The following is a 25,813-nucleotide window of genomic DNA, read 5'->3' on the forward strand; positions in this document are numbered from 1 at the left end:
TTGCCTCTGGGTCGCCCAGCGGTGCAGCAGTGGTACTGCAGAGGAGCTGCAGGGCAGCATGGGCATGGGCTCAGGATGGATGCAGCAAGAAAGGCCTAGCAGCTGCAAAGGAGAGTGGATGCTTTTCTCCCTACTGAGCATCAGCTTCTGCCCGACTGCCACCACTGCTGGCACTCAGCAGGGGAAAAAGCATCCCCTTCCCTTTTCAGGTTCTGGCCTGTCTGGAGCTGCTCTGCTTCATTGAGTAGAATCCAGAGTGGGTGCAGAGCAGGCTGGGAGCGGGGCCATATGCCAGTACCACAGGGCTGGCACCAGCAGTGGTGGCTGCAAAAAGGATCTGCCACTGCCTGGGCTTCCTAGAAAGGCAGCCCAGCTGCGGAGCTGCCACAGCCCTGCTGCGTGTCCATGGGGTGGTAGGATGTGCCATGGTCTGAACAGCGCCTGGGCCAGTTGGGACTGAGACACCCACTGTGGGACAGATAAAGTCCCTCCATAGGCCGGATCCAGCCCACGGGCCGTATTTTCCCAACCCTTGAATTAGATGACCTACTGAAGTACCTTCCAGTCCTACTTTTCTATGAGTTTATGTCTCATTGCTCAGGTCATGTGTTTTCCTTAGATACAGATTTCTTATACAGTTAGAAGGAAATAGAATTCCAACCATATGAAGGTGTCCTAGCATGAGTTCAAATGCCCCATTGAGGTAAGAGAACTACATACCTTATATGCAGATCCATCTCTGGAGGTTCCCAAATGCTGACTATTGAAATGGGAGATCCATGTGAATTTGTAAGAACAAAGTAGAATACATCTCCAAAGTCCCCTGGTGAAAGTATCAAATAATCATGTACCTATATATCCATAATAGAAATCCTCCTTGTGTCTATTCTTGTTAGCTTGGAAAGAGCAGAGACTAATTTAAGATATCTTAGCAGCAAAGTAGAATTTAGCCCAAACTGTCTAAGTGTGATCCTATTCCACTTGGCTGGAATCCCTGACAAAGCTTTAACACAAAAAGCAGAGACCCACCAAGATTTTTCAGTACCCTGAACAGAGGTAGGGAAGCTGTGGGTAAGGAATTGAGTTGACAATTAGACCCTGCTCACCTCATCCTAGTTACCCTACTGAGAAAAGTAGATAAGATATTGTTGTCGTATGCATCAGTTTTTGTGAGTTTAAATGATGAAAATAGGATCTGCCTGAAGTCTCTTGGATTTGTATGTTAGCCCTACCTCATCTATAAGTGGGAGGAAAACCTGGTGTTGTGTTGATTTAAGACTAAAAAATCAATGAGGAAAAAGGACGTTGGAAATTTTAGGCATTTATACATGTACTCCAGGAGTAATGGGTGGGGGGAATACTTTAATTAGAGCAGCTCCAAGAGCCGCTCTAATTAAAGCACCTGGAGCTTCATAAGTATCAACATCTCTGCTCTGAAGAATGGTGGCAGGGGCACTTTAACTAAAGCTCATTGAACAATCTTTAGTTAAAGCACTCCCACCACCATTTTTCAGCATGGGAACACTGATACATGAGATGCTGGAGTCTTCTAGAGCACAGTAATTTCCACGCTCCAGCAGACTCAATTAATCAATCTGCTTCAACGCGCTGTAATGGCAGTGGTCAGAGCAGCCTCGCTGCTCCTGTATAGGTACCCTTCATTTCCATCATCCTCTCATTCAAGTTTCCCAGTGTCTATATAGCCTCTAGTAATATTACTAATATGAAACTAACACTTCATTTTTATTCCCTCCCTTTTGGTTATTTTTACTATAGTACCAGTAATATAGCCAAAGAATCAAGAAAACACTTAAGTACAAGCTTATATCTAAGTTGGTTCTGAGTGCAAAGGCCAGTTAGGGAAACACATCTTCAGTACTAGTGGATTTCTGATTGGAAACCTGGAAATACATTTTAGGTAGTCTTCCATGGTATCTAATTCCCCTCCAATCATGTTATAGCCAGCATACTCTTTGGATCAGGTTCCAAAAATGTCAGTGGAGCTGAACACATGAGTCATTAGGACCATGTGCAATTGCAGTCTTAATTTGAGCCATTTGCCATGGAGATAGAGATGAATGGGGTAGTAGAATAGCTGTACCCTGGTAATTCACATTCCTAATGTCTTCTTTTCTGCATCCCTCTATAATGCTGCAAATCCTTTTGTTCCTAGGTGGGATGTAGGGGAAAAAGCTATGAGATGACTGAGGTACTGCAACAGTGTTTCCTTTTTCATAGGCTTTCCCATGAGAAGAGAATACTGGCAGGATTTATATGATTAGAAAAATTTTAATAAAGTTATCAGTGAAATACAAACTTGAAACAAAACTCATAGTCTTCCATATTAAAATGTGCTTAATTACCCCAAAATAGAATATTTTTCACCTTTAAAATGATAATAGATTTAAGGGGCCTTATATAATAGGAGCTTTGTTATAGTCCTGATGTTTTGATTGTTGAACACATGATGCTACTGTCTTCTGAAGCCAGTGCCAGCACATTGGATCCTATACTGGCTCTTCTTGTTGATGTTGGCCTTCTTTGAGAGATGACTGCCATGATATGCAAAGTGTTCAACGTGCTGCCGCTCCTGTCCATCAATGAGGAACTTTGCCAGGGAAGTTGATTGCCTGGGAGCAGGCTGGTGAATCACCTTTATTTTTCTAATGTTAAGGGTCGTCCCAGGCACAGGTATGCTTGACAGAAGCAGTTAGGGGCTGTTTGTAGGTCCTCCTCCATATGTGCAATGACAGCAAAATCATCAGTGTACTGAAGTTCCATGATTGAGGCTGAAGTAATTTTGGTTTTGGCATGGAAGCAGAAAAGATTGGAAAAGTTCCCATCCATCCTGTACTCAATGTCAATGCCACGTGGCAGACAGTCATGGATGTGCATCTTGATGACTGCAAGAAAAATGGAAAACAAAACTGGTGTGATCACACAGCCCAAATAGATGCCAGTTTGAGTGACAAAGGGCTCCATAATGGAGCCACTCCATAGGATGGAGTCAGTCATCTGGTCATGAAGGAGTTTTAGTATGGTGATAAATTTCTCTGGACAGTCAAACTCCAATAAGATCTTCCACAGAGCCTCATGGAGAGTTAACAGTTGAAGGCTTTGGTCAAATTGATAAAGGACATATACAGTTCCTGGTGTTATTCTCAGCATTTTTCCTGGATCTGCCAGGCCACAAAAACTATGTTGCTGGTGCCTCTTGATGGTCTAAAACCCAATTGAGACTTAGGAAGTATTTCTTTGGTGCAGTCGGTTCATCAGAATTCAAGCAAAGATCTTCCTAGCAATGGAGAGGAGAGCAATACCTCAATAGTTACCACAGTTGGACTTATCTCCCTTTTAAACATGATGACAATATTGGCATTCCTTAGATAAGGAGAAATTTCCTCAGTGTTCCAGATTTTAAGAAACAGCTTGTGGAGCTTGTTGAGCATAGTTTCCCCACCAACTTCAAGGACCTTAGCTGGTATGCCATCAGGGCCAGTTGCTGTAATAATCACAACTCTTCTATATGGCTGTGAAGCTTGGGTGACCTATGTGGCCCACCTGAAAAGCCTAGAATACCTTCACTGGTGCTACCTCCAGAAGAATGTTGGCATAAAATAGGAGGGTTGTCACACAATCCCCGTGTCCTTACCAATGCTAACACCACCAGCATGGAAGCATTGATTATTCAACATGAGTTGAGGTGGAAAGGGCATTGTGTGCACATTTACAAAAACAATTGCAATGCTCCCAACTCAGCTAAGGACAAAGGACACATGAGGCCCAGAGAAAATGCTTCAAGGTGAAACATTAAATGTGGCATTGACATCACAAAGTGGAAAAAGCTAGCCTGGGACAGGACTACATAATGATGTCTTGTGAGAGAAGGTACATCTTACTTTGAGGAAACCCATGTCACCCAGAAGGCAGAAAAACAACAGAAACAAAAGGAAAAGAAACAAGATCAAAACATCTGTGGTTTGACCCTCCCTTTAACCACCACCTGTGACATCTGCCAGAGTCTTCGGCTCTAGGATTGGCCTTCTTAGCTATCGACAGAGTCATCTACAAGCCTTTATTTGACCCAAGGGAGTGATCATCCTCAACCCTGAGGGACTGCTGCTGCCAGTGAGTTTTAAGGGGACACAAAAGCTTAATTAATCAGAGTAATTGTATGCAAAATAGGAAGCTGTATTTATTAACCAGGAAAGAAAGTTCACAAGATAGTGAAATGCTATATCCATTATTCATTGTTATAGAAGATTCTATTAGTACTACTGGACTGAAAAGTCTATCAAAGTTGTCTTCATAAACTCCTTTTTTCAGTAATAATATACCAGTCATAAAAATTGGCTCTAGGCAAAAGATTGGCATACTAAAGTCTCAGATCTAAATTTATTTTAATTCCGATTCCTACCTCAGGCATAAATTTACGTGTGTGTGTGTGTGTGTGTGTGTGCGTGTGTGTGTGTGTGCGCGCGTGCATGTGTGCATTCACATGTACACATTTTATGAGTATTAAAAATAATACAGAATTTTACTAGTTTTGGATGAATCTTTTGCATTTTTGCTCCAAAAGAAAGAACAAACTGCCGTATTTGTTTTCTTTCATGTTTTGCTGTGATGTACAATTAGTCTTTAAAGTGAGCATTTGGTATTTAAAAACAATAAGCATCAGGAGCTAACCTTTGAAAAATGAGTGTGGTGTAGGCACCAGAACTCTTTAATATGTGCATATGTTTAGACAAATTTTAAAATGCAGATTATACAATACTTAGCATTTATATTGCTCAGGATTAGTTAAGCCTCAGAACTGCCTTCTACCACAGAGAGGTAAATTTTCATTATCAGAACTCATATATGGGGGTAACTAAGAGTCAAGATAGTTAGCCAAGAGCCACACTGTATATCAGCAATAGAACCAGATCTGGGATTTAAACATGTGTCTGTTTGACTTTTTAACTCTGTACAAAATGCTCAAATTGCCTTTAGCACTACTTCTTACAACTACCCTGTGAGTAGGTGTAATCCTATAGGCTTTCCTTGTGAGGGAACCCTCCCTGATGATAGGAGTGTCACGAGCATAAACCACTTGTCATACCTTTCAGAAAGAAAAAAAGGTAAAGGAAATAAAGCAATCGAAATCACCAGAATTGTTGGATAGAAGAGTCTCTCTCAAAATATGCATATAATTAAATAGAGAGATTTCCTGTGTGATCTTGGGTAAGCTCACTGTAATATACCCATACTCCATTGGGAAAAATACTATCTTACTTATAAGGGTGTTCTGTGACTCAAAATCAGTAGTGGATTTTTAGTCTATCTTGGATAAATTCTGTCCTTCACTATCATGAGACATATGTCTGCGGATAGATGTTTGGGCTTCTGACATTAAAGGCATGTCTACACTGCCTGCATGCTCAGATCAGGAGCTCTGCCAATCCACTTTACAGTAGTCCTGAGCAGGTGTTAATAAGCACACCCCAGCCAGACAGTGTGTAATTAGCTCTGTGCATGTGATAAGTTCCACTCTGAAGTAACAACATTGTTTCATTTCCAGGACTTGGCTCACATAGTGTAGGAGTGAGTGAGTGGGCGTGCTTCTTGGGATTTGCATGTAGACAAATCTGAAGCATCATTCATTGTTAATTGATGGTATAAAATATTTCAAAAGACTGTAAAATATCTTACCTAGGGCTCTAGGAAGGTCGGAAAAAAGATGCCATATGAGTTATAATACCAAGAAACAATGGGATAGCTGCATCATTTGCTCTAGGGCATAGCATTTACATGAGAGATTCTCGCTTTAATGAGTTTGAATCAGCTTCTTCTAAAAAGTCTATTAAATTATCTTACTAAATTATTTCACAATACTCTTTTTAACAATTTACAGTACAATACCACAAAATCTCATTCCCATGCCTAATATAACGATAGATGTATAGACTTTATTCATCAGTATCTATAATATGATTTTAAAGCTTATTCAAAAATGTTTTAAGAGAGATTTTTAACATCCTTCAATATAAACTACAGTATTGGGAAATTTAGCTTTACCTAGTAATCATGTTATCAATACAAGAAAGGATCAGCTTTACAGAATGTACCATAATAAAGAGAGTAAGGGTCTTGTTACACCTTACACTGTAAGTCACACAAAAGTTGGTTGGTATTAGCTTGGTGTTTGGAGAATTCACACCCCTAATCTCATAGGCATAAGTGCTGACACTGCAGGGGCAGAACTGTGCACCACCGCTGCAGTGGGGGGGGGCACAACTCTGCACTCCTGCCACCTCTTCCCCATTGCTGCCAGGTGTGGGTCCAGCTGGGCTACAGCACCGTGCCCTGCTGTTGGCACAGAAATCGTGCTGTTGCTGCCACCCCCACCACAGCTGGGCCCTGACTCCAGCCAGGCTGCAACCCCGTGCCCTGAGCCCTGCTGTCAGTGCAGAAATTTGTCTCCCGGCCATGCCCTCTGATACGTCACCAACTCCTAGTCTAGAAACCTCTGACTCTCCCCGACCTTTACAGCTGTGATTTGCACTTAAGAGCAAGGCAGGACTAGGAGCTATTCCTGTGAATTGCCATTAGAAGCCTAGTGAGACAGGACAGGTTTCTATCCCTGCTGTATGGGCAGGGATGTGAAAGATCCTGGGATACTGGAGGTCTTCAACTGGGGCAGCATATCGGTGGGAAGTCACACCTTAATGGAACAGGAGCTGGGTAGTGTGGATCAGAGATAATACTGCCCTAGAGTGGTGTAACTTTCAGCTGCATAATGGGTGTTTAACACCACTGTAAAATATTGATGTGTGGACAATCTGGGGTTTAAGAGGTCCAGGAGTCACCCAAAATTGCCGTGTAACAAGGCTCTAATTGAAAAAATACTGTCAGTGAGCTAAGCCCACAATCAATGGGTAAGCACACTCAGTACTTTAAAATGTTTAGGACTTGAATTTATGTAGGGAATATAATTAAGAGAGGATCTTGTTTTTTATATTTAAATCTTGTATTCTGAAATAACTGACATAGTCTAGTCCTGATCTCTTTCTGTATGTGTTCTGCACTCATGTTATGTTTTGTGCAGAGCATCCTGTGACGCAACATAGTGGATTTTAACCCAGAGGAGGGCAGTCCCACATTCACAGTACACTTTTGAACTCCTTCTGCTAAGGTGAAGGCTGATGCACGCTTATGGCTAAAAGTAATGGCTGCAAATTAATATTCACTGACTTGTTTCACATTGATTAGTATGATGCATATTAGGGAGAGATCCTCACCTGGTGTGAATCAGGAAAGTGCCACAGGAGTCACTAAACGATTGTAATTTACATCTCTTGCAGCCTGGTTCTATGACAGTGGTAATGTCACATCCTACAGCTGTATATAGCACATAGATTTTTATTCTGGAAAACAGTTATCTCCTTCTTAAAATACAGTAATAAGTACAAAGCCTCCTAAACTTGTGCAAGTACAGGGCCTCCAAAATTTGGACTATGAGAATAATTATTGTTTTGGTTTTAAGACCTAAACCAACAAATTACCATAAACATAATAAAAGCTAATCCAATACAAGCCTAAACTATCAAGGTTTGTAATAACCAATAGTCCAGTGGTTAGATCATAGACTGAGCGGGATGGAAGAACCAAGGTCAATGTTTTCCTTTGCTGGAAGGAATTTACGGTCAAAACTTTTTTTCTTCCTAAAAGAAAACCAGCACGGCAGGAGTTAATTTGGGGAGGCTTGGTCACAATTTCTCCTGTTGATTCTAGAACACTTACATAAACCATTAAGCATGAAGTAAAGCAGTTACTGCAACCCAGGTGCAGTGTCATATCCCAGATAATGTCTTATGTCCAGGGTAGAGAGCCACGCTGCCTAGCTAAATGAATGTGTTTTATAAAAAGGGAAAGAGATCTTAAGTCTTTCCTCCTCTGCTACTTTTACAAAATTTAGAAGCCACTGGTTAGGCTCAGTAGTGTAACTAGGGTGGGGAGACAAGGGCAACCACATAAGATGGCTGACAAAGGTGGGGAGGGGGAAAAAGCGGCTTTTTCAGCCACATGGTCATAGAGGCAGTGGCAACCAGAAGTCACCACTGCCCTTGTATGAAGTAGCTGAACCCAGGCATCCTGCCACATACTTACCCTGTTGGTTAAGTTACTTTCCTAGGTGGAATAAAGAGCTTCCACCTAAGATGAAGAAGGCCCGACAATTGGATAAAAACAGGATGCCAAAAGGACTTTTTTCCAGCCAAAACTGTTTTGTGAGTTCAATCTACGTTTGCAGTATGTCAGCATATGACAGTGCCAACCCAAAGGCATACTCCCACAATTTCTCCTTTAAGCTCCAGCACGTGCATAATACACAGTATGATTAAGGCTTGAGGCACCAATCGGGGACACACTGGAAGTGTGGTTCCTGTGGAGTCTGAGCTGCTGTGAGGGCAGACTTAGTGGTGGAGGAAGCAATGAAGATGTTTCCACATCACTGATTTCAAAGGACAAGCCCTTATTCTATTCTGAGAATTATTTTCAGCCTCTAAAGCTTCCAAGTGCTTGCTTTGCCTATTTCAAAGTAGTGCATAACTAGCTCCATGCAAAATTGATGGGGCGTAAGTGCCCAATATGATTACTGTCCCATAGACCTTTACTAAGGGTCTTATCCAAATCCCATTCAAATAAATGAGCACCTTCCTTTGCCTTCAGTGGAGCTATATCAGGACCTAAAATTCTCAGCATCTAAGAGGGCAAGATCAGTACCTAGCATATAACTATGCACTGAAAAGCTAAAATAGCAGCAATATTTGTTCTTAGGACTTGACAACAATTGTGGAAATGTTGACATAGGTGTCTTTCTTTGTCCCAGAACAAGAGCATACAAGGTAAAAGCATATTCCAAATATGATTTTCGCACTGTTTTTATCTGATTGGGTATGGGCAAACAAGTAGCTTTTGCTGTTTTGTTCTTTAACAGTATGTGACAGATAGATATAATAACTAGAAATGTGGGGTATTTATAGGCTTTACAGTAGCAAACTTCAAGTGACAATACTTATTTTTATATTCTCTAACTCACAGTTGGCTCAACTGTGGCTTATGGGCACAGCCTGCAGCATGAGATGATAGAGGCACATGGCTCCAGCAAAATCTCTTGGAGGTACACTATCTCATGTAAACAGAATGCTTCCTTAAATGAAGGTGAAATACAGCCATCCTTTGTGCTGCTGCCTGCATAGGGCTGGCATGGCAGGATAGAGTACAAAGCTGCAACCCTACTTCTACCTGCATCTCAGGGAAAAGGGCAAAACTGGAGTAGCCTTTGTGATCATGGGAGTCCAAGGCTTTCTAGTGCTGTACAACTGATGGGAGCAGCATAGGTGGGCTCTGCTTGAACAATTTTAGTAGCTTGTATTGGAAGTATAACTGTTTGGAAGTGCAGATAGTTCACAAACTCACTTTTATATTTCATATTTGCATTATTGCCAAACTGCACTACCTGTTCTGCATTTATGGATGTCTTTGAACACTCCTAGGCTGATTAGTTGTAAACTCAGTGATATTAATTTAAAACCAAGTGTCCAATACATTAAGGTTACTGTTAAGCCTTAAGCACCCATAAAGTAAATGAAACAGTAAATGAAGTCAGTCTTCAAGACAAGAAATAGAAGGAGGTTTTGAAGCTGTGATTTACAACTCCTTTTTGCAGTATCACTCCTGCTATCACATCAGATCTTTCAAATTTATGTAAGTTGTGCTACCCTACCAAACCCTTTTCCCTCTAAAAAGTACAAGACCACTGTTAGAAAAACTTTAAAATCTTAATTTGCTGTTTAATCTTTTTTATCTTATACTTTTTTACAAAACTTTTTTTTTTATATAAAGTCTCAATCTGATTGTTACCTACAGCTTTCCATACCTGGTCAATTGTCAAAGTGCTCTACTGCCATCTACAGGCAAATGAGAAGTATTAGCCATGAATTGACTATCCCTGCCATAACTGCCCACCACTTAAATGGACCAATTAACCTCGCTATGTAACCCACCAAATGCCACTTTGGTCCTTATGTCACTGCGGAATCTGTGCACAAATTACTATGGCAAGGAGCACATTTAGTACTTTAGGTGTTACTGGGCTGCCTGGATAATCCTCAAAATGACAAATCACTGTCTGTGCGATTAATTTTCTTTCTGTCAAGTCTGGAAAGATGAGAGATTTTGGGGACATCGTACAACATGTCAAGGAAATGCCAGCTGTCTCCATTACATCTCACCACTAACAACAGAGCAAGATTGATGATTCGTATACAGCGCTGTTTTTCATAACTTTAACAAATCTGAATTCCTCTGCAGATAAAGTAATGGGATCTGTCAGTCAGCATGAGAATACTCTGAACAGAGCAGCAGCAGATATTTAAATAATCAATACTGTAACACTTGAAGGTGGTTGCAATAAACTAAGGAAACTTCTTTCTTCATACAATAAGGAGATATTACTTTTTGTCATTGCTCATAATAACCACACTAAAGATGAATATTGGCTAAAGCAAACTCTTAAAGCAAGCAGGATATATGTCACAGTGGAAAGCAGTTATTTTTGGATATTGTATGTTTTGACGCATAAATGTCAAGCATCTTATTGTACTGACTAATATTGCTCAGTGTGATCTCTCTGAAACAGTAACAGATGTTTATTAGGTTTAGAAGGATAGCATTTTTTCTTATACCTGGATTTCCTGCAGATGGATTTCTTACGATGCTGAAGAAGCATTATATTTTTAGAATCTGGTGTCAGCTCCATTTCCAGATCTGTGAAAGGCCTTCTAGCTCACTCATACATCACATTATGCAAACACCTCTGGGTGCCATTCAGTAGAAACATTAACAAAAAAATGTAGTCACACATCAGTCGGTGTAACTACAAAGAATACTCTTGTATTACCAAAGGAAAGCTAAAGGCATAATGGGGTAAGGGCACCAACAAAGGATGTAGGGAGCTCTTTTTCTTTCAGCCAGTGAAGTCACTGACTAAGTGGTAAGTATCTTGCAGAACCTGTCCTTTGCAGGGCAGACAGGGTTGGAGCAGAACTGTAAGAAGATGTTTCACAGGACAATACTTCTTGAAACTCCTGAGCTCAGGGACCTGTTATTTTTTTTCCCAGAACTTGAAGATCTCTCTTCATATTTTTTCCCTCAACTCACTTAGTTTATTTTTATTCAGCATGTCTTGCGTCATTGCCTAAACAATACGTTCTGATCAACTAACGACACAGTCATTTTTAATGTGTGTATGCAATTATAACTTAAAATGAACTTTTCTCTCTGCCCAAGCCCTCAAGTTTTCTGGCTTTGCTGCATAGGTTCTAAACAGGATATTTTTTCGGAGTTGGACTAGACAACAAATATAGCCTGGATACTTCTTCTGATATGTCCACACTACGGTGTCCTGAAAAAGAATCAAAGGTAAATGAAGGAGGAATAGGCACGTATAGCTATACATCTAGATTACATATACTAAATGTAACATGTTTGCAATCAACTGTTAAAGAATTTAATATTTTAACATGGGCTTCAATCTACTTCATTTTTTTCTGTATCTTGTCTTTTCCTCAATTGTTGCCCCATATTTTTAGTAGTATTTTCTTTCTTCTGCTTCTCTGTCCTTCTCCTTTCTTCTCCTTTTTCCCCATTCTCTATTTTCTCTCCTTCCCTCCTCCATTGCTATACAATGTCTCTGCATTTCCCTTCAATGTCTCTCTTTCCTTCCCACAACTCCTTTGTGCTTTTTATCGACCAGCACAGTAAAAGGCTTAGTGGAAGGACAAGCCTCTGACTCAGTGGCCATGTCCATATGAGCGAGCATGTGTCTGTTGCAGCATCACAAAGCAGTTTGAGACACTGCAAGAGACACACCATGAACTTTAAAATGTTCCCCTGCTGCATATTTACAGCACGGACTCTAAGTTTGATACTGGGGAATCCTGGTATCAAAAGAAACCATGCCAGAATAAAGTAGTGCACAGCACACTTGCGGAGTATACTCTGAAGCAACCAGAGACTGGGTCCTCCGAGGACACACTCTAGCACTCAGCCAGAGCATCTCTATGCCTGCTGCCCCTGCTGCTCCGACATGCTGCTGTAGTGTGCTGGAGGAAATGGAAGTGGGGCATGGCTGGCAGCAATGGCTTGGTCCCTGGTAAGCGGGGACATGGGGGGTGGGGGGACTGCAGGGGTGGAGGGAACTGTGTGGGAGGGGTAGGTCCTCTGTCTGTCTATCCCCCCACCACAGTGCACAGTCCCCACCACCCACAGCCAGCAGCAGGCCTTCGAGGAGCTCATGGCCCACTGCTAACAGAGCCCCTCAGTGATGCGCAGCCCTGCCTGAGTCCCAGGGGCTATACATGGCATTCAGGGAGCACCAGACCACCTCCGACCACCACCCAGGGTTCCAAGCACTACAGGCAGGAGCTGTGTGCCATCAGGCCAAGCCAACTCCTGCCTCCATGTGGCCTGCCCACCATCGGGTCAGGTCAGCTCTCGCCTCAGCCCCCACCCCCCACAAACCTTATAAACCCACCCACAAACCCCCCCACTTCCCCCCCCCAAATCTCACACCCTGCATGCCCAACTGCCAGATGAGACAAGGCCTGCTGACAGGAGCCACAGCTACAGGGGCAACTGCCATACTGCAGCTCTGCCCCATGCTCACACCGGTGTTGAGACATGCAGCCCCAGCCTGGGGGGATCCTGGTCCCAAGAACCACTTGTGGGCTGTGATGGGCTGGGTGGAGGTGGCAGCAGGCGTGGGTGATGGGTGGGGGGGGATTGAGGTGGCAGTGCGGTCTATGGGTGTGATGGGCTAGGGATGGCAGCAGGGGTGTGTGTGAGAGCGGGATAGATGGGGGTCAGGGGGTGGGGAGCACTCTGGGTAGAAGCAGGAGCCAGTGGGGGCAAGTAGAGGCTGTGGGTCAGGAGTAAGGGGCACTAGCAGGGATGTGGTTTGGGAGTGAGGGGCAAGAGCATAGGCAGGGGCAGGGCACTGGCATCCTAGTGCTGCTCAGCACCACAAAGCAGCTGCGGGTTTAGCTGCAGCTGTCCCCACATCTGGTGAGAGAAAGGGGTAAAGGAAGCTCTGATTTTTCTGTGACAAAAAAACCCAAAAGCAAACGCCAAAGTGTATAGATATTTCAAATATATTTTATTATGGTGATAGAGGCACTGGCAGTCTTCCAAATTACTTTAAAATTGTAAATATATCAATAAAACATTGCCTAACTGATCTCTCTGTCTCTATATATAATGGTGTTTCATTTTAATCATGGAAGAATGAGGATTTGGGGTATTTTAATGAGAGAATTTGTGTTTTTATCAGAGAATTTGCAATTTTTAAACAGGGAACAGCAGGATCCCTGCTGGTGAGGCAAGTAGCAGGACCCAGGCAGAGGAGCCTGCCCAGGGCCAGCACTGGGGACCCAGCTGGAGGGTAGATGAGGTGGCTGACCTCTTGGCCATTTGGGGCTAGGAGGACATGCTTTGATAGTTCAAAGCAGGCCACCACAATGAGCACATTTTCCAGGTGATAGCTGCCTAGATGGCAGAGTGGGGGCATAAGAAGACATGACAGCAGTACCACATGAAGGCCAAATGTGCAGCCACAGCCCATTGGCAGCTGGTCCAGAGGTGCAGGTGGCTCTGCTGCAGTGCCCATGCTACAGCCCAGGTGGCCAGGTGGTGCCCATTCGGATCTGACAGGCGTGCAGCTATGGGGCTGCAGGTCCAAGAGGGCAGATGCTGTCACAGGTGGCAGCAGATCACAGCCAGGCAGCAGCCCCCACTTCCAGACTGCTGCAGTGGGTAGAGGTTGCAGGGGCCAGTCTAGGTTAGGGCTGCTTCAGGGGCTAATGTCTCCAGATAGCACTTGGCCAGGCCTCAGAAGCTCCTGAGGGCAAGTAGCCCTGAGCTGCTCACCAGGGCAGCTTTTTATACTGCTGGGGCCAGGACAGGTGCTGGCCCCAGACTCTACCTCTCCTCCAGCTGAAGATCTGGGAGGAACTGGGAAGGGTCATTTTGCCCCCATTGACACAATTTGCCCCACACCAAAATGCATGTTCAAGCTCCAGCACATATTTGTGCTGCTGCTACTTGTGCTTTCGCAAGCGCACATGCCTGTATGTGTAGACAGTCCCAATGATCATACAAACAGGACAATAAATCATAATGTGAGATAGCAGAAGATAGAGAACTATGTAGTTGTGAAGAGATGTTTTCTTTTTTTTCACCTTCCTTACTTTTTTCCTACATGCAATATTACCTTCATTCTCTTGTCTTATTTTCATCCCTTTCTTGCTCCCTCTAAAATCCTCTTATTTCCATCCACTGACCATTGCCCCCCTACACATCTACCTCTGGTTACAGATTTGAAGAAGGAGAAGCACAATATTTTATCACCTGAATCAAGTGCCCTGTCTTCTTCCTGGCCTTGAAAACCTGGACACTGCCTTTCTGTGAAGGGAGGGAGATGAGCATGGAAGGAGAAAGGGAGGTGATAGAGACAGAAGCCAACCTTTGTCCCCATAATTTAAAGAAGAAAGGATCATGACAGTCAAAAAGGGAAAATCTTTTTATCTCTTTTGGAAAACATGATATCCTGGTTGAACTGCTTTGTTGTAGGGCAAAAAGGAGCAGTAACAGTCTGGAGTACAAAAGATACAAGCGTGCAACAAGCTCCCTTTTTTTACCCACAAAAATATCTCAAACTACTGACCATCCTCTGCCTTGCTCAGTTTGAAATATCTAACAATACCATGGTAAGTGGTGCTGTAAGCTACAGTTTTGCTGTACTTGTGAAGACTGGGAAATGAGAGAACTATAATAGGAAATAACCCAGGTTTCCCACATAATAGTGCGCAGCACAAATCACAGGGCACAAATCTGAGCCATAATGTTGCATTAGCATAGTTCTGTCCCTTGGTTGCCTGAAGTTCATTGTGCTTGATTAGCAACAGCCTGGGAGAAAGTGCTTGGGGGCTATAATATGAGATATTTCCTGGAATCGTTTCCTTGTTCCTCTCTGAAGCTACCTTTTGCCTTCTGTGGAAGGCATGTTATGCCTGTGCCAAGCTCCACTAAGCCAAAACCACAAGGAAAGGGAGAGAAGGCTACTGTAGGCAGAGACTGTAATCTGTCTTATTTTATTTACTTGCAGGCATATTAGACACATAAAAGCTTATTCCTGAATCTGTCTCCATGAATCAGTCTGGCCTGGGATAAACACAAACACGGTGTACTGTGTAGGGTATACATTAGAGAATTTCAGATTGGGTCCCAACTTCAAGCAAAAAATCTCTGAAGTAACATCCAATGGCTAACATCCATTTTGCAGTCTCTTGCTAAGGCACCAAATAGGAAAATCTACATTTTTAATATAATAATATATTTCTTAATCTAAAGGGCCCTCCACATCCTTCTCACAGACAACTTCTGGAGTAAGGCTTGGCAGAAGATGTCCAGGTGACTGAGAGAATTTTCTCTATCATCCAGATAAGATTTTCACTCCATTGGAGAAGGTAATTGAGGATCCTTATCCCAATACTAAAGAATTCAGACTTTTTGGTAACTGGTTCATTTGGACACAAACCCTACTTTTACACCTGTTCTGACCACTTGGCAGCACTTCCTTCCCTATGGATGCCCTGTAAAATGGCTCCATCTGAGCATTCCTGCAAATAATTATTCCTAGCTACAGACTTTCCTGGAAATTCTTTAAAAGGGACGCGCTTCACTGAAAATATGTGAACGACTGTTCTGTGAAAGCAAGAGAAAGCTCTGCATGCAGCAAATAACCTCGGTTGGCAAATATATTTTTTACAAATAATTGAAAATTTGTCATTCTTATTATTATAGCATCTTACATTTATTTCTTTATTATTGCTTTATATTACTATAACAGCTAGGATTCCCAGTTAGCAACCAGGACTTCCTCATGTTAGACATTGTACGAACAGAAGAAAAATGTTCCTTTATGCCAAGATAATGCAGGAAGCCCACAATGCCAGGGGTTATCTTTTCATTTTTGGCATATAAGGTGCCCATATGGGAAAATAAGTTGTAGGAACTTTACAAGGGACTCAGTCCCACAGCCACTTATGCTGGTAAGTAAATGTACACATACGAACAGTATGGCTGTGCAAAGCTTCGGGTGTTGATTTGATTCGAAGGAGAGTCGGCCAAATTTGGCGGCTGAATCTCTGAATCTGAATCGAATCAGGAGACCAATAAAAAGGTCCAAATCGATTCAAAGCTCTCCAAATCAATTTGGAAAAGATGCAGAGAGCTTCAGAGATTCGGGCTTGCTCGCTGCTGCAGGGAGCTGGACCAGACTCCGTGCTGGTAAGTAGAGGGCGGGAGAGAGGGCAGGTTGGAAAAGGGGAGAGGGTACCATGGGGGATCCCTTCTAGGCCCCATCCCCTGCCTGCTCCCCCAGGCCCCCTGAGCACCCCCAACACTGGGGAGGGCAGGGCAGCCATGGGGGGCGGGGCAGTGCTGAGAGAGCTGGCAAGGGTCAGGAGGCTCATGACAGAGCCCCCATGCAGTGTGGGGCAGTGGGGTTCACCTTGCCCCCGCCCCCCAGCCTGGCAGCAGCCAATGAGTGCAGGGCTTTTTTTTTTTTTTTTTTAAAGAGCAGGGAGGTGGGGCCAGGCAGGGCAGCCATGGGGAGCAGGGCATGGATTCAGCAGTGACTGAATCTCCAAATCAAATTCGGCCGAATTGATTTGGGACAGTGATTCGAATCACCAAATCAAATCACTGTCCCCGATATCGTCCAAATCTGAATCCGAAGTGAATACTAGCCACTTCGCACAAGCCTAATGAGCAATCTCTCTGAACTCATAGGCAACTCTTGTTACTAAATATTCTCATACCAACATTTTCACTGGACTAAGCCCCATGACAATCTTGAGGAACTAGAGCTGAATGAAATATGTAGAAAAAGCCTTTTGCACAGGTTTTATTTTCCTCCATGTCAGAGGTTGTTAAGGGAAACAAAGGTCATTAGCCCTGGCAGATGATAGCAGCAAAATATCCACTGACTCCACCGGCTACTGTTATATATTCCCTCTTTATCAAACAAAATTAAACATATGTTCAATAACATTTAATTTTACCATCTGGACATGTTCAGCTTATACACTATCTCTAAGTCCTAATGAGACTTTAAGTGCATCTTGAATTTTTGGGGGCACACAGGGATCCATACAAATGAATCCAAGCCCATTAAATACCTCATCAAATCATTAAAAAACATCTTTAGTATCTTTTTCTTCAGACATTGTATATTCATGTAATCCTCTGAGTTTGTTGACTGCTCTTCAACCCAAACCCACATGGGACTTCCTGTTCCACTCTTTCAAACTGTACACAGTGGCATCTGTCCTTATGCAAATGTGACAGGGAAGCATTGCCCTGGGGGCTCATTTTTTGCATGTTATATAAAACCATTAATTTAACACTGGGTGAACGCTAATCAGCTTGTATATTTTTGGTGTGATTACCTTAACTTATAATTTCATCATTTTATAGACATTAAGGAATGAAGGGACCAAATAATCTTGTCTTATTTTTTCTGTATCATAGGTTATTAAGTTTCACTAAAGTAAAGCTCAGACTTTACTTAGGCCAAATATTTCAGTCTGTAAAAACCAAAATATGTGTCCCAAGTACAGAACATGAGAGACAAAAGCATTCCATATTCAATTTGGATGGTTTTGTAGATATTCATTATCACTAAAAAGGTTTTCATTCTGCTTTCTCCACAATGCCATTTGCTTCCCTTTTCAATATGATATTCTCTGTAACTATAAACCTTCTTGAAATTATGGGGCAGGACTTTGCAACCAGCTAGCCCAAACTTCAAGGAACTGAAGCTGTTCAATTTGTACAACACCTAAATGGGTGTCCTTGTCTATAACTATGATGCCTAGACACAATAATAATACAGATAATTTATAATAGTGCAATGGATATTAATGATATCCAGAAAAGGCTTTCTAGCAAGTAGCAATTTGAAGTGTCTTGTGCTTTAAGGTCCCTGGCAGACATTACTTCCATCAAGCCACAAGTAATATTAGTTGATGGAAACTGTCATGGCATGTGACCCTCTTCATGTTCACAGGTTAAGTTATCCGGGGGGGGGGGGGGGGGGCGGGGGAAGGTGCCCTAGGAACTTGCTCTGGCAGAGGAGCTGGAAAGCTGGTGGCAGGGGCTGTCAGCCCCCTCTCATACCTTCAACTGTGGTGCTGCTGATGAGAAGTGAGCTGCCCCCTGGGAGCTGCTCCCCTAGTCCTTGCACAGAGCAGGGGAGATGGATAAGAATGGCAATGGGGGTGGGAGAGGGAGATGAGGGGGAGGCAGAAGCAGCAATGATTAAACTCTCTTGAAATACCTTGGAAGGTATTTTTGTATATGTGCTTTTCTTTTCTCCCCATCTTGCCCGAATGACAGCTTTCCAAATACCCTCCAAATACCCTCTCAGATTATTATTGTATGTAAATGAAGTATGTTATATTGTGTGTCTTTTCCACTATGCTTCTCACAGGGAATAGATACTGATGGCTCCTTAGAGATAGTAATGTTTGGTGAAAGGGAGGCAGGACAGTGAGTCATGATATCATCTACTGAGGCACCCTAAGGTAGTAGAGATCAGAAGAGTCACAAAGGCAATGTCCCCATGAGGGCATGTGGTTGCAGTTGGGAAGAAAAACACTGGAACAAATTCATGCCACTGCTTTTTGCCCCCCATGCATACCCCTGCATGTAGGATTAGCATTGAGAAAAATGCCAGAGCCTATAGGGTTAGCACGAAGAAAAATGACAGGTGGGGTAGGTGAAGCTGGGGCCAGCACCTGTGCTAGCCCCAGCAGTCTTACCTGGGGGCCTCCCAGGGTAGCAGCAGTGGGAATCTGGCAGCAGGGATTCTGACTGGCAGCCAGAGTATGGCTCTGGCTGGCCAGGTTCCTGGTCTGGTGGTGCACGCTCCTACCATGTGCACAGCGCCACTTTTTTTGCTGCAGGTTATTTTTGACACCAGGATTTCCCAGTGTTAAAAAAAACTGCAGTGCTGCAAATTTGCAACACAGTGACAGAGTGCACATGTACCATGTGTGGTTTGTGGCACCACAAATGGGTTTGCCACAAGCCACACACATGCACTTCTCTGGACATGCCCAGAGAGTCTACTTGCAGGAAGAGGGGGCAGGGGCAGAAAGAGAGCAGTCTACCTTGCAATGCTGGAGGACCTCACCAAACACTATCACCCTACATTTAATATGCTGCACTTTCAAATTAAAGTGTCATAATAACAAGCTGAAAATATATTCTTCTTATATTCTATAAGTAATATCTTTGTGTGTGGATGACTGTACTTGAGGCTCGTTAACAAATAATACATTGCTTGAAGGCATGGCACCTTACAATTTACAGATCCATTAACACATTGTTTCTACTTCAAATATAACATCTGCTAGGGCCCTATGACATGATTTCTGAAACAAAACTTCTGTGAATATTTTGCTTATGTCTTCAAAATGTCTTTAAATTATTTTAGTGTGTTCCCAGGGAACATCATAAAGTACTAAGCAAATTCATATTAGTTTCTAACTCCTTTTCTGTATACAGTGCCAAGATACTCAAGCAATCCAGAGTGGGTGTTTTTTTTCAAATTGTATCAGCTTAACATTTCCTTAGGATGATGAATCATGCCAAGTCATATTGGTACACTGTATTGTTATAATGCAATGTGGCATGTCTTTGCAACTGGCTATGAAATGCCAAGGATGAGGCATTCATTGAAAAGGGGTCTTGCTTATATGGTGTTAAAATAGTATATATAAACATAATAAGCTTCATGGGCCAAAACAATTTGTGATGTAAATCCTTTTCCTTCAATAGACATATCAGGAAAGAATATGAGTCACCGGGGCTTGAAAAGTTTTCTTTTTTTGTTTCCTTGTGTATCTGAAAATAAATGTATTCTACTGTGCATGAATAAAAATGGGTTGGCAATGATCTTTGTATGAGTAGCCCAGGTGTGCTCATCGAGCCCTACTGTAAACAGGGATATTGCAATCACATACATTAACCTAGTGTTTCAGACAGTAGTTCTCAGCCTTTCTAAACTCAAGGTACCCCTCAGAAAATGCCAACTCTTAGTTTCCACTCATTTTTTTATTGGAAAAAAGAATACAGTAATTCTCCTGTGCAAAGAACTTAGGCCACAATTGTTCTAAGTTTTTTAGAGTGTTTTTTGTCATTGTGGGTGCCTATACACGTGCTGGATCATGTTCTAATTAGAACACGTCAGGGCAGACTTGATTAATTGAGTCTTCTCTGTGTTCTAATTAGAATGGTCCAGGGTGGCCTCATCATCATATGTATATCCCTGTGGGTTTAAAAATGGCTGCTGGGGTGCTTTATCTAAGCCCCATCAAATGAGGTTTAGTTAAAGCATCCTGTGGCCATTTTTAAAACCTGTGGGGGCTTAATACACGTGACGGTGAGGTATTTTAATTAAAGCGGCTCTCTGAGAACCACTCTAATTAAAATACTCCCACACCCAAGCACATGTATGGGCAGCCTGTGGTTCCTATTGAAATCTCTGGGTTTATCTTGTAAAATGTGTGCCGGTGTTTGCATACCTAACCATGCTAATGCTGGACCCTTAGAAGGGCCGTACAGCTTCCTTGTTAAGAATCACTGATTTGGGGTTTTGTGTATCATACCTTAGACACTTAAGTTTAAAAATGTTGTCTAGTTTTCATGCAAAGTTCCAAACCAAGGTGCTCAAAAAGTAGAGCTAGGACATTTATTTCATGGTATGCAAAAAGGGCAGAAGGAATCTTCTCCCATTCTCTTGTAGTCCTTTACAAGGGGAAGTTGGCAGTATAAACTTTTCACTCTTCTTGATATACAGACAGTCTATGGATACAGACAAATGGACAGGTTTTAGTGATTTAAAAGGGGTCATGTTGCTAGTACACATGAAATTGTTCTGCCATAACTATCTGTGTGCCAGCTCTTATCTTATGGTAAGCAGAAGCTAAGCCATGATCATTTTGCTTTTGATGAAAGAGATGTAAGCTACTGTGGGTTATCTTCCATTTTACATGGGATGAGAGAGTTCACGAGAAGTTATTGCAGAGACGCTGACAATAAAGTCAACAATAAAGTCTCTTCCTCTTTTATTCTACAATAAATTGTTGGTATGTGCATATCCAGAGCAAAACTAGGCTTGCACATGGAGAGAGAGTGTGTAAAATGCAGCATTTGAAAAGATAATTCTCCAAGAATCTGGGTCTTTGCACTTGCTTAGTTCCTCCATTTCAAAGACATACCATAGCTTGATACTTCATTCATTGCTCATTGACAGACCAGGGTTGTTTTTACATTTGTTTATGGGACATAAGACAAACATTTCAAATACACACACCCTGCAATACCTGATGAAACTGCAGTGCATTTGGCAAAAGAACATCTTTTGTTCTTGTGAATTTATAATTTGTAAATATTCTTTATTATGTACTGCAGCACTAAGGGTTAGACTGTGATGTTACTATCTGTTCAGAGCAGGGGACAGCACACTGTTGCACTTTGGATAGTCTCTTAGAAAAATTGTGACCCTGAGAGGGTCAAAGGGTTAGGTGTATGTAAACAAGCAGTTAAGCCACCTCTTGTCAATTCCCTGCCTCGTTCCATAACATTCACCCCACCACTGGGAAGCGCTGTTGTTATAGGGTGTGTGTAAGCGTTCAAATCAACTGATGGAAGTTTAGCTGGTCCATATGAGTGGGGTATGAGGCTGGTGGCACAACTTTGCCCACAGTGCTATTGTGGGTGCCAGCACCTTGGCTGTCACTGGGACACAGGCTCTCACCATGGGAAGCACCTGTGTGACCAGAGGTAGGACTCTGGTGGGGCTTTGCCGACAATACTGTTGGGGCTGCCAATACTACAGCTCTCAACCTGGTGGGGTAGTGGCTGCAGAGCTCTGGATATGCCACATGGCAGGAGGGAGATGCATCCCCCCAGCAGTTTAAGGTTCACACCTGTAGCCCCCCATTATGACCCTTGTAGGGCACATCAAAGCCATCACCTGCAGCCCCACTAAAGAGGCTGCTGGTGCATGGCTCTATGTGTATCCTGTGGGGCAGAATCTCCGTCTAGATCCACACCTTAAAGGTAGTGCCTGAAGCCTGTGCAGGGCTCTGAAGTGCTGTAGGAGGGATTAAAAACTGCTGTCCACAGCCTCCTTGGGAGCAGAGGAAATAGAGAGCAAATCTGTTCCCCAGACCAGGCACTCCCTCTTCTGTGGAAGAAGTGGGAAGAATTACCCCTGGGTCCCCTCCCATCCCTAAACAGTCCCAGGAAGGGACAAGAGGCAACTGGGCAAAGCCCCCTTCCACCTTGATACACTGAGGACTCTTGTGTGTGAAGCAGGGAGGATGCTTACAGCACAGCTTATCCTGCTGGGCTCCCAAGCAGACTGAGCACTGAAGCAAAGCCCCTGCCAACTCCTTATACTGGGGTCTGTGGTCTGGTGAGTTGGTGTTTTGGCCCTTGGGCTTTAAATATCACCCCTACTACCTAGCTGCACAGTGAAGCCAACATTTAAAGCCCAGGGGCTGGTTGGGGGCAGGGAGGGAATTGCCTATGGGCCTAGGCTTCTCAACACTGAAGCTAACAAAGGGAAGTGTTAGCTTTGTACTCAGCTGGATCAGTGGAGAACAGCCAAGCCCCTGTCTCTCTGGAAGGGGTGGGGGAGGAGGGTGGCAAAAGAATGCATGCTGTGATGTTGGAGGGCAGCATAGAGGTTTCTATTGGAGAGGTAAGTATACAAGCATTCATTTTTGCAGTAGAAACTACCAGAGATGACTTCTACCTTGTTAGAACTGATAGAAGTTTCTAAAAGATCTGTCACTTTTTTGTCCAGTAGAAACTATTGAACCACTTGAACATTTAGGGTTTCTACCAGTACAACTGTAATTCCACTGGTTGAAATATAATGCTTGTGTGCATCCATAGTCTGCAGTGCTTATTCTTCCTCCTGTTCTGCTTCTCTTGGTATGAACAGCCCTCATACTAGAGTAAGATAGTGCTTTACTTCCTCCTTTACAGCATGAATTCTGGGCCATGCATTATATTAAGAAGATTCAGAACAACATTTTATGCCTGTATTTGATTAAACACTTGCATTCTGGAAATGTTAATGCATAACATCAGTCTGGAGGACAGGTCAAGACATAATTACCCAAGGATTCTATCAGTTAAACCCCCTGTGTGAGAATATCTCAAGATCTCAAGATCAGAAAAAATAATGTTCCAAGATCAGCATGGATTCATAGCAGGTAGAACCTGTCTGACATGACCAGGTCACAAACTTCTTAGATGCAGGAGTCGAGGTGGATGTCATATACTTGGATTTTTTAAAAGTCTTTGATATGGTGTCACATCCCATTCTCATGAAAAAATGAAGCACCTGTGACTTAGATGATTTCACAGTTGGGTGGGTGGTGAATTGGCTAATGGGATGCACCCAGAGAGTGATGGTGAACGGGTCGGTATCGAGCTGGAAAGATGTGGGCAGAGGGGTCCTCCAAGACTCAGTTCTTGGACCAGTGCCGTTCAATATCTACATCAGTGACTTGGACAAGAGCGTGGAAAGCACACTGTCCAATTTGCAGATGACACCAAATTATGGGGCAAATTAAACACACTGGAGGGCAGGGAATGGATTCAGGCAGATTTTGACAGGCTGGATAAGTGGGACAAACAAAATAGGATGCAGTTTAACAAAGATAAATGCAAAGTACTGCACCTAGGGAGAAGGAATCACCAACACATATACAGATTGGGAGATGGCCTTCTAAGCAGCACAGCGGTGGAAAGGGATCTTGAAGTCATAGTTGACTCAAAAATGAACATGAGTCGACAATGTGACAAAGTGAGCAATAGGGATAATCGCAATTTATCATGCATTAACAGGTGCATAACAAGCAGGTCTAAGAAGGTGATACTTCTCCTCTATGTGGCATTCCACAGCAGGAACACTGTATCCAGTTTTGGGCACCACACTTCAAGAGGGATGTGGATAACCTTGAGAGGGTCTAGAAGAGGGCCACTCATATGGTTAAGGGCCTGCAGGTAAGGTCCTACAAGGAGAGATTGAGGGTCCTGGATCTCTTCAGCTACTATAAGAGAAGGCTGAGAGGTGATCTAGTGGCCGTCTACAAATTCATCAAGTAGGGCAGCAAGGGATAGGAGATGCTCTGTTTACCAGAGCGTCCCTTGAAGTAACTAGAAACAACAGCCACAAAGTGACAGAAAGCAGATGTAGATTAGACATCAGAAAGAACTTCATGGTAAGGGTTACCCATCTAGAATGGGCTTCTCCCCTACCTTGGAGGTCTTTAAGAGAAGACTAGACAAACACCTGGCTTGGGTCATCTGACCCCAGCACTCTTTCCTGCCCAGGGCAGGGGGTCAGACTTGATGATCTACTGAGGTCCCTTCCAACCCCCAAAATCTATGCAATTCTATTAAATGAAAATCTGGCCTCTTGTATATAAATTCTGTCTATATAAAAAAACCTCCTAAATGTAAAATTTTCTCTACAACTGTCTTTTGTTACAGCTTACCTCTTTCTGGTAAGTGTTCTGATTTTTATCCTTTGTCCTTCAATTTAAGTGTTTCCTTGACTTCCATATCTGGAAGCTGAAAGATATATTTCAAGCATAAAGGACAGAGGCTTTCTGTAACAACATAGCTTGTGTTTATGATCAGATAAAAATGAGTGCTCTTCTGAATGCTTGCAATAGTTAAGTAAATGTATAATTCTGGAACAGATAGTTCCAAGAAGGAAGTCAGGATTAGTGTATTCTAGTTCATATTCTTGTATATTTATACCATTTGGGGGGGGGGGGGGATTGTTTTCTCTTACTCAAGAGAAGTTACCATATTTTTTGCATACAATGCACCTTCAAACAACACATTCGCCTTGCTTTTGGAAGGTAGAATACAGAAAATGAGATTTTTACAGAATTGTGGCCCACTGCATGACATAAAGTAAGTCCTCCTAGAAACAGAATATCTGGGAACTGCAGCATCAGGAACTTTTTGGGTGTGGCAAACTGTCTTCTGCAATTTACCATTTTCTGGGCACTCTATGTTCTCAGGAGGATTTACTTTATGTCACACAAAATTAGGCCCCAGATCTTGCCAAAAGTAGTAACATGATTGTTAGTTCTTTACTGTGAGTAGTTCTTTATATAAATTCCTATAAAGAAAAAGGTTGTTTCCATAACACAAACCTCATCAAACTACTACTAACAGCTTGCTTGCTGCCTTAGGCCTACCTAAGCTACAATGATCAGTCAATAGTTATGGCTATGGGAGGGTTAACACAGAACTTGACCCCTTCCATCTGCTGATTCACTTGTGTCTACAAGCAGCAACCATCTTCGCAGGTTCCCTGCCTGCACAGCATCTCCAGGCATTCTTCTTTTCCAAAAAAAGAAAACAGCTTCCCTACCTAAAACACAAACTCCATTTCTGAGGTGCAGTGAGGGAAAAGGTATATATTATATGTGAGAAAATGTGGTAATTATTTGCTACCCATCTTTCCAGATACAACAGCACAGAGGCCATGTCCAAAAAGGGATTGGACCAATCTCATGTCTCCTATCTGGCTGTTCAAAAGGCTGTTTAGAGCCATGACAGCTGGCAAAATTAGAGCAGCCACAAGCCTTCCCCAAGTTCCTCC

The 25,813-nt window shown here is 42.9% G+C and overlaps 1 long non-coding RNA gene across 3 annotated transcripts in view; it reads right to left on the bottom strand.

The window, feature by feature from the left end:
- Nucleotides 1–2,546: 2,546 nt before the first annotated feature.
- The window catches only part of LOC132249811 (uncharacterized), a 47,917-nt gene continuing 24,650 nt past the window's right edge, over nt 2,547–25,813 (bottom strand). Inside the window, exon 3 of one of the 3 annotated variants that reach the window (XR_009461310.1) lies at nt 2,547–2,903. This is a non-coding gene — a long non-coding RNA (uncharacterized LOC132249811). The other 2 variants (XR_009461311.1, XR_009461312.1) reach the window with 2 other exon arrangements.

Source organism: Alligator mississippiensis, chromosome 4 (assembly GCF_030867095.1).
Source record: "Alligator mississippiensis isolate rAllMis1 chromosome 4, rAllMis1, whole genome shotgun sequence".
NCBI lineage: Eukaryota > Metazoa > Chordata > Crocodylia > Alligatoridae > Alligator > Alligator mississippiensis.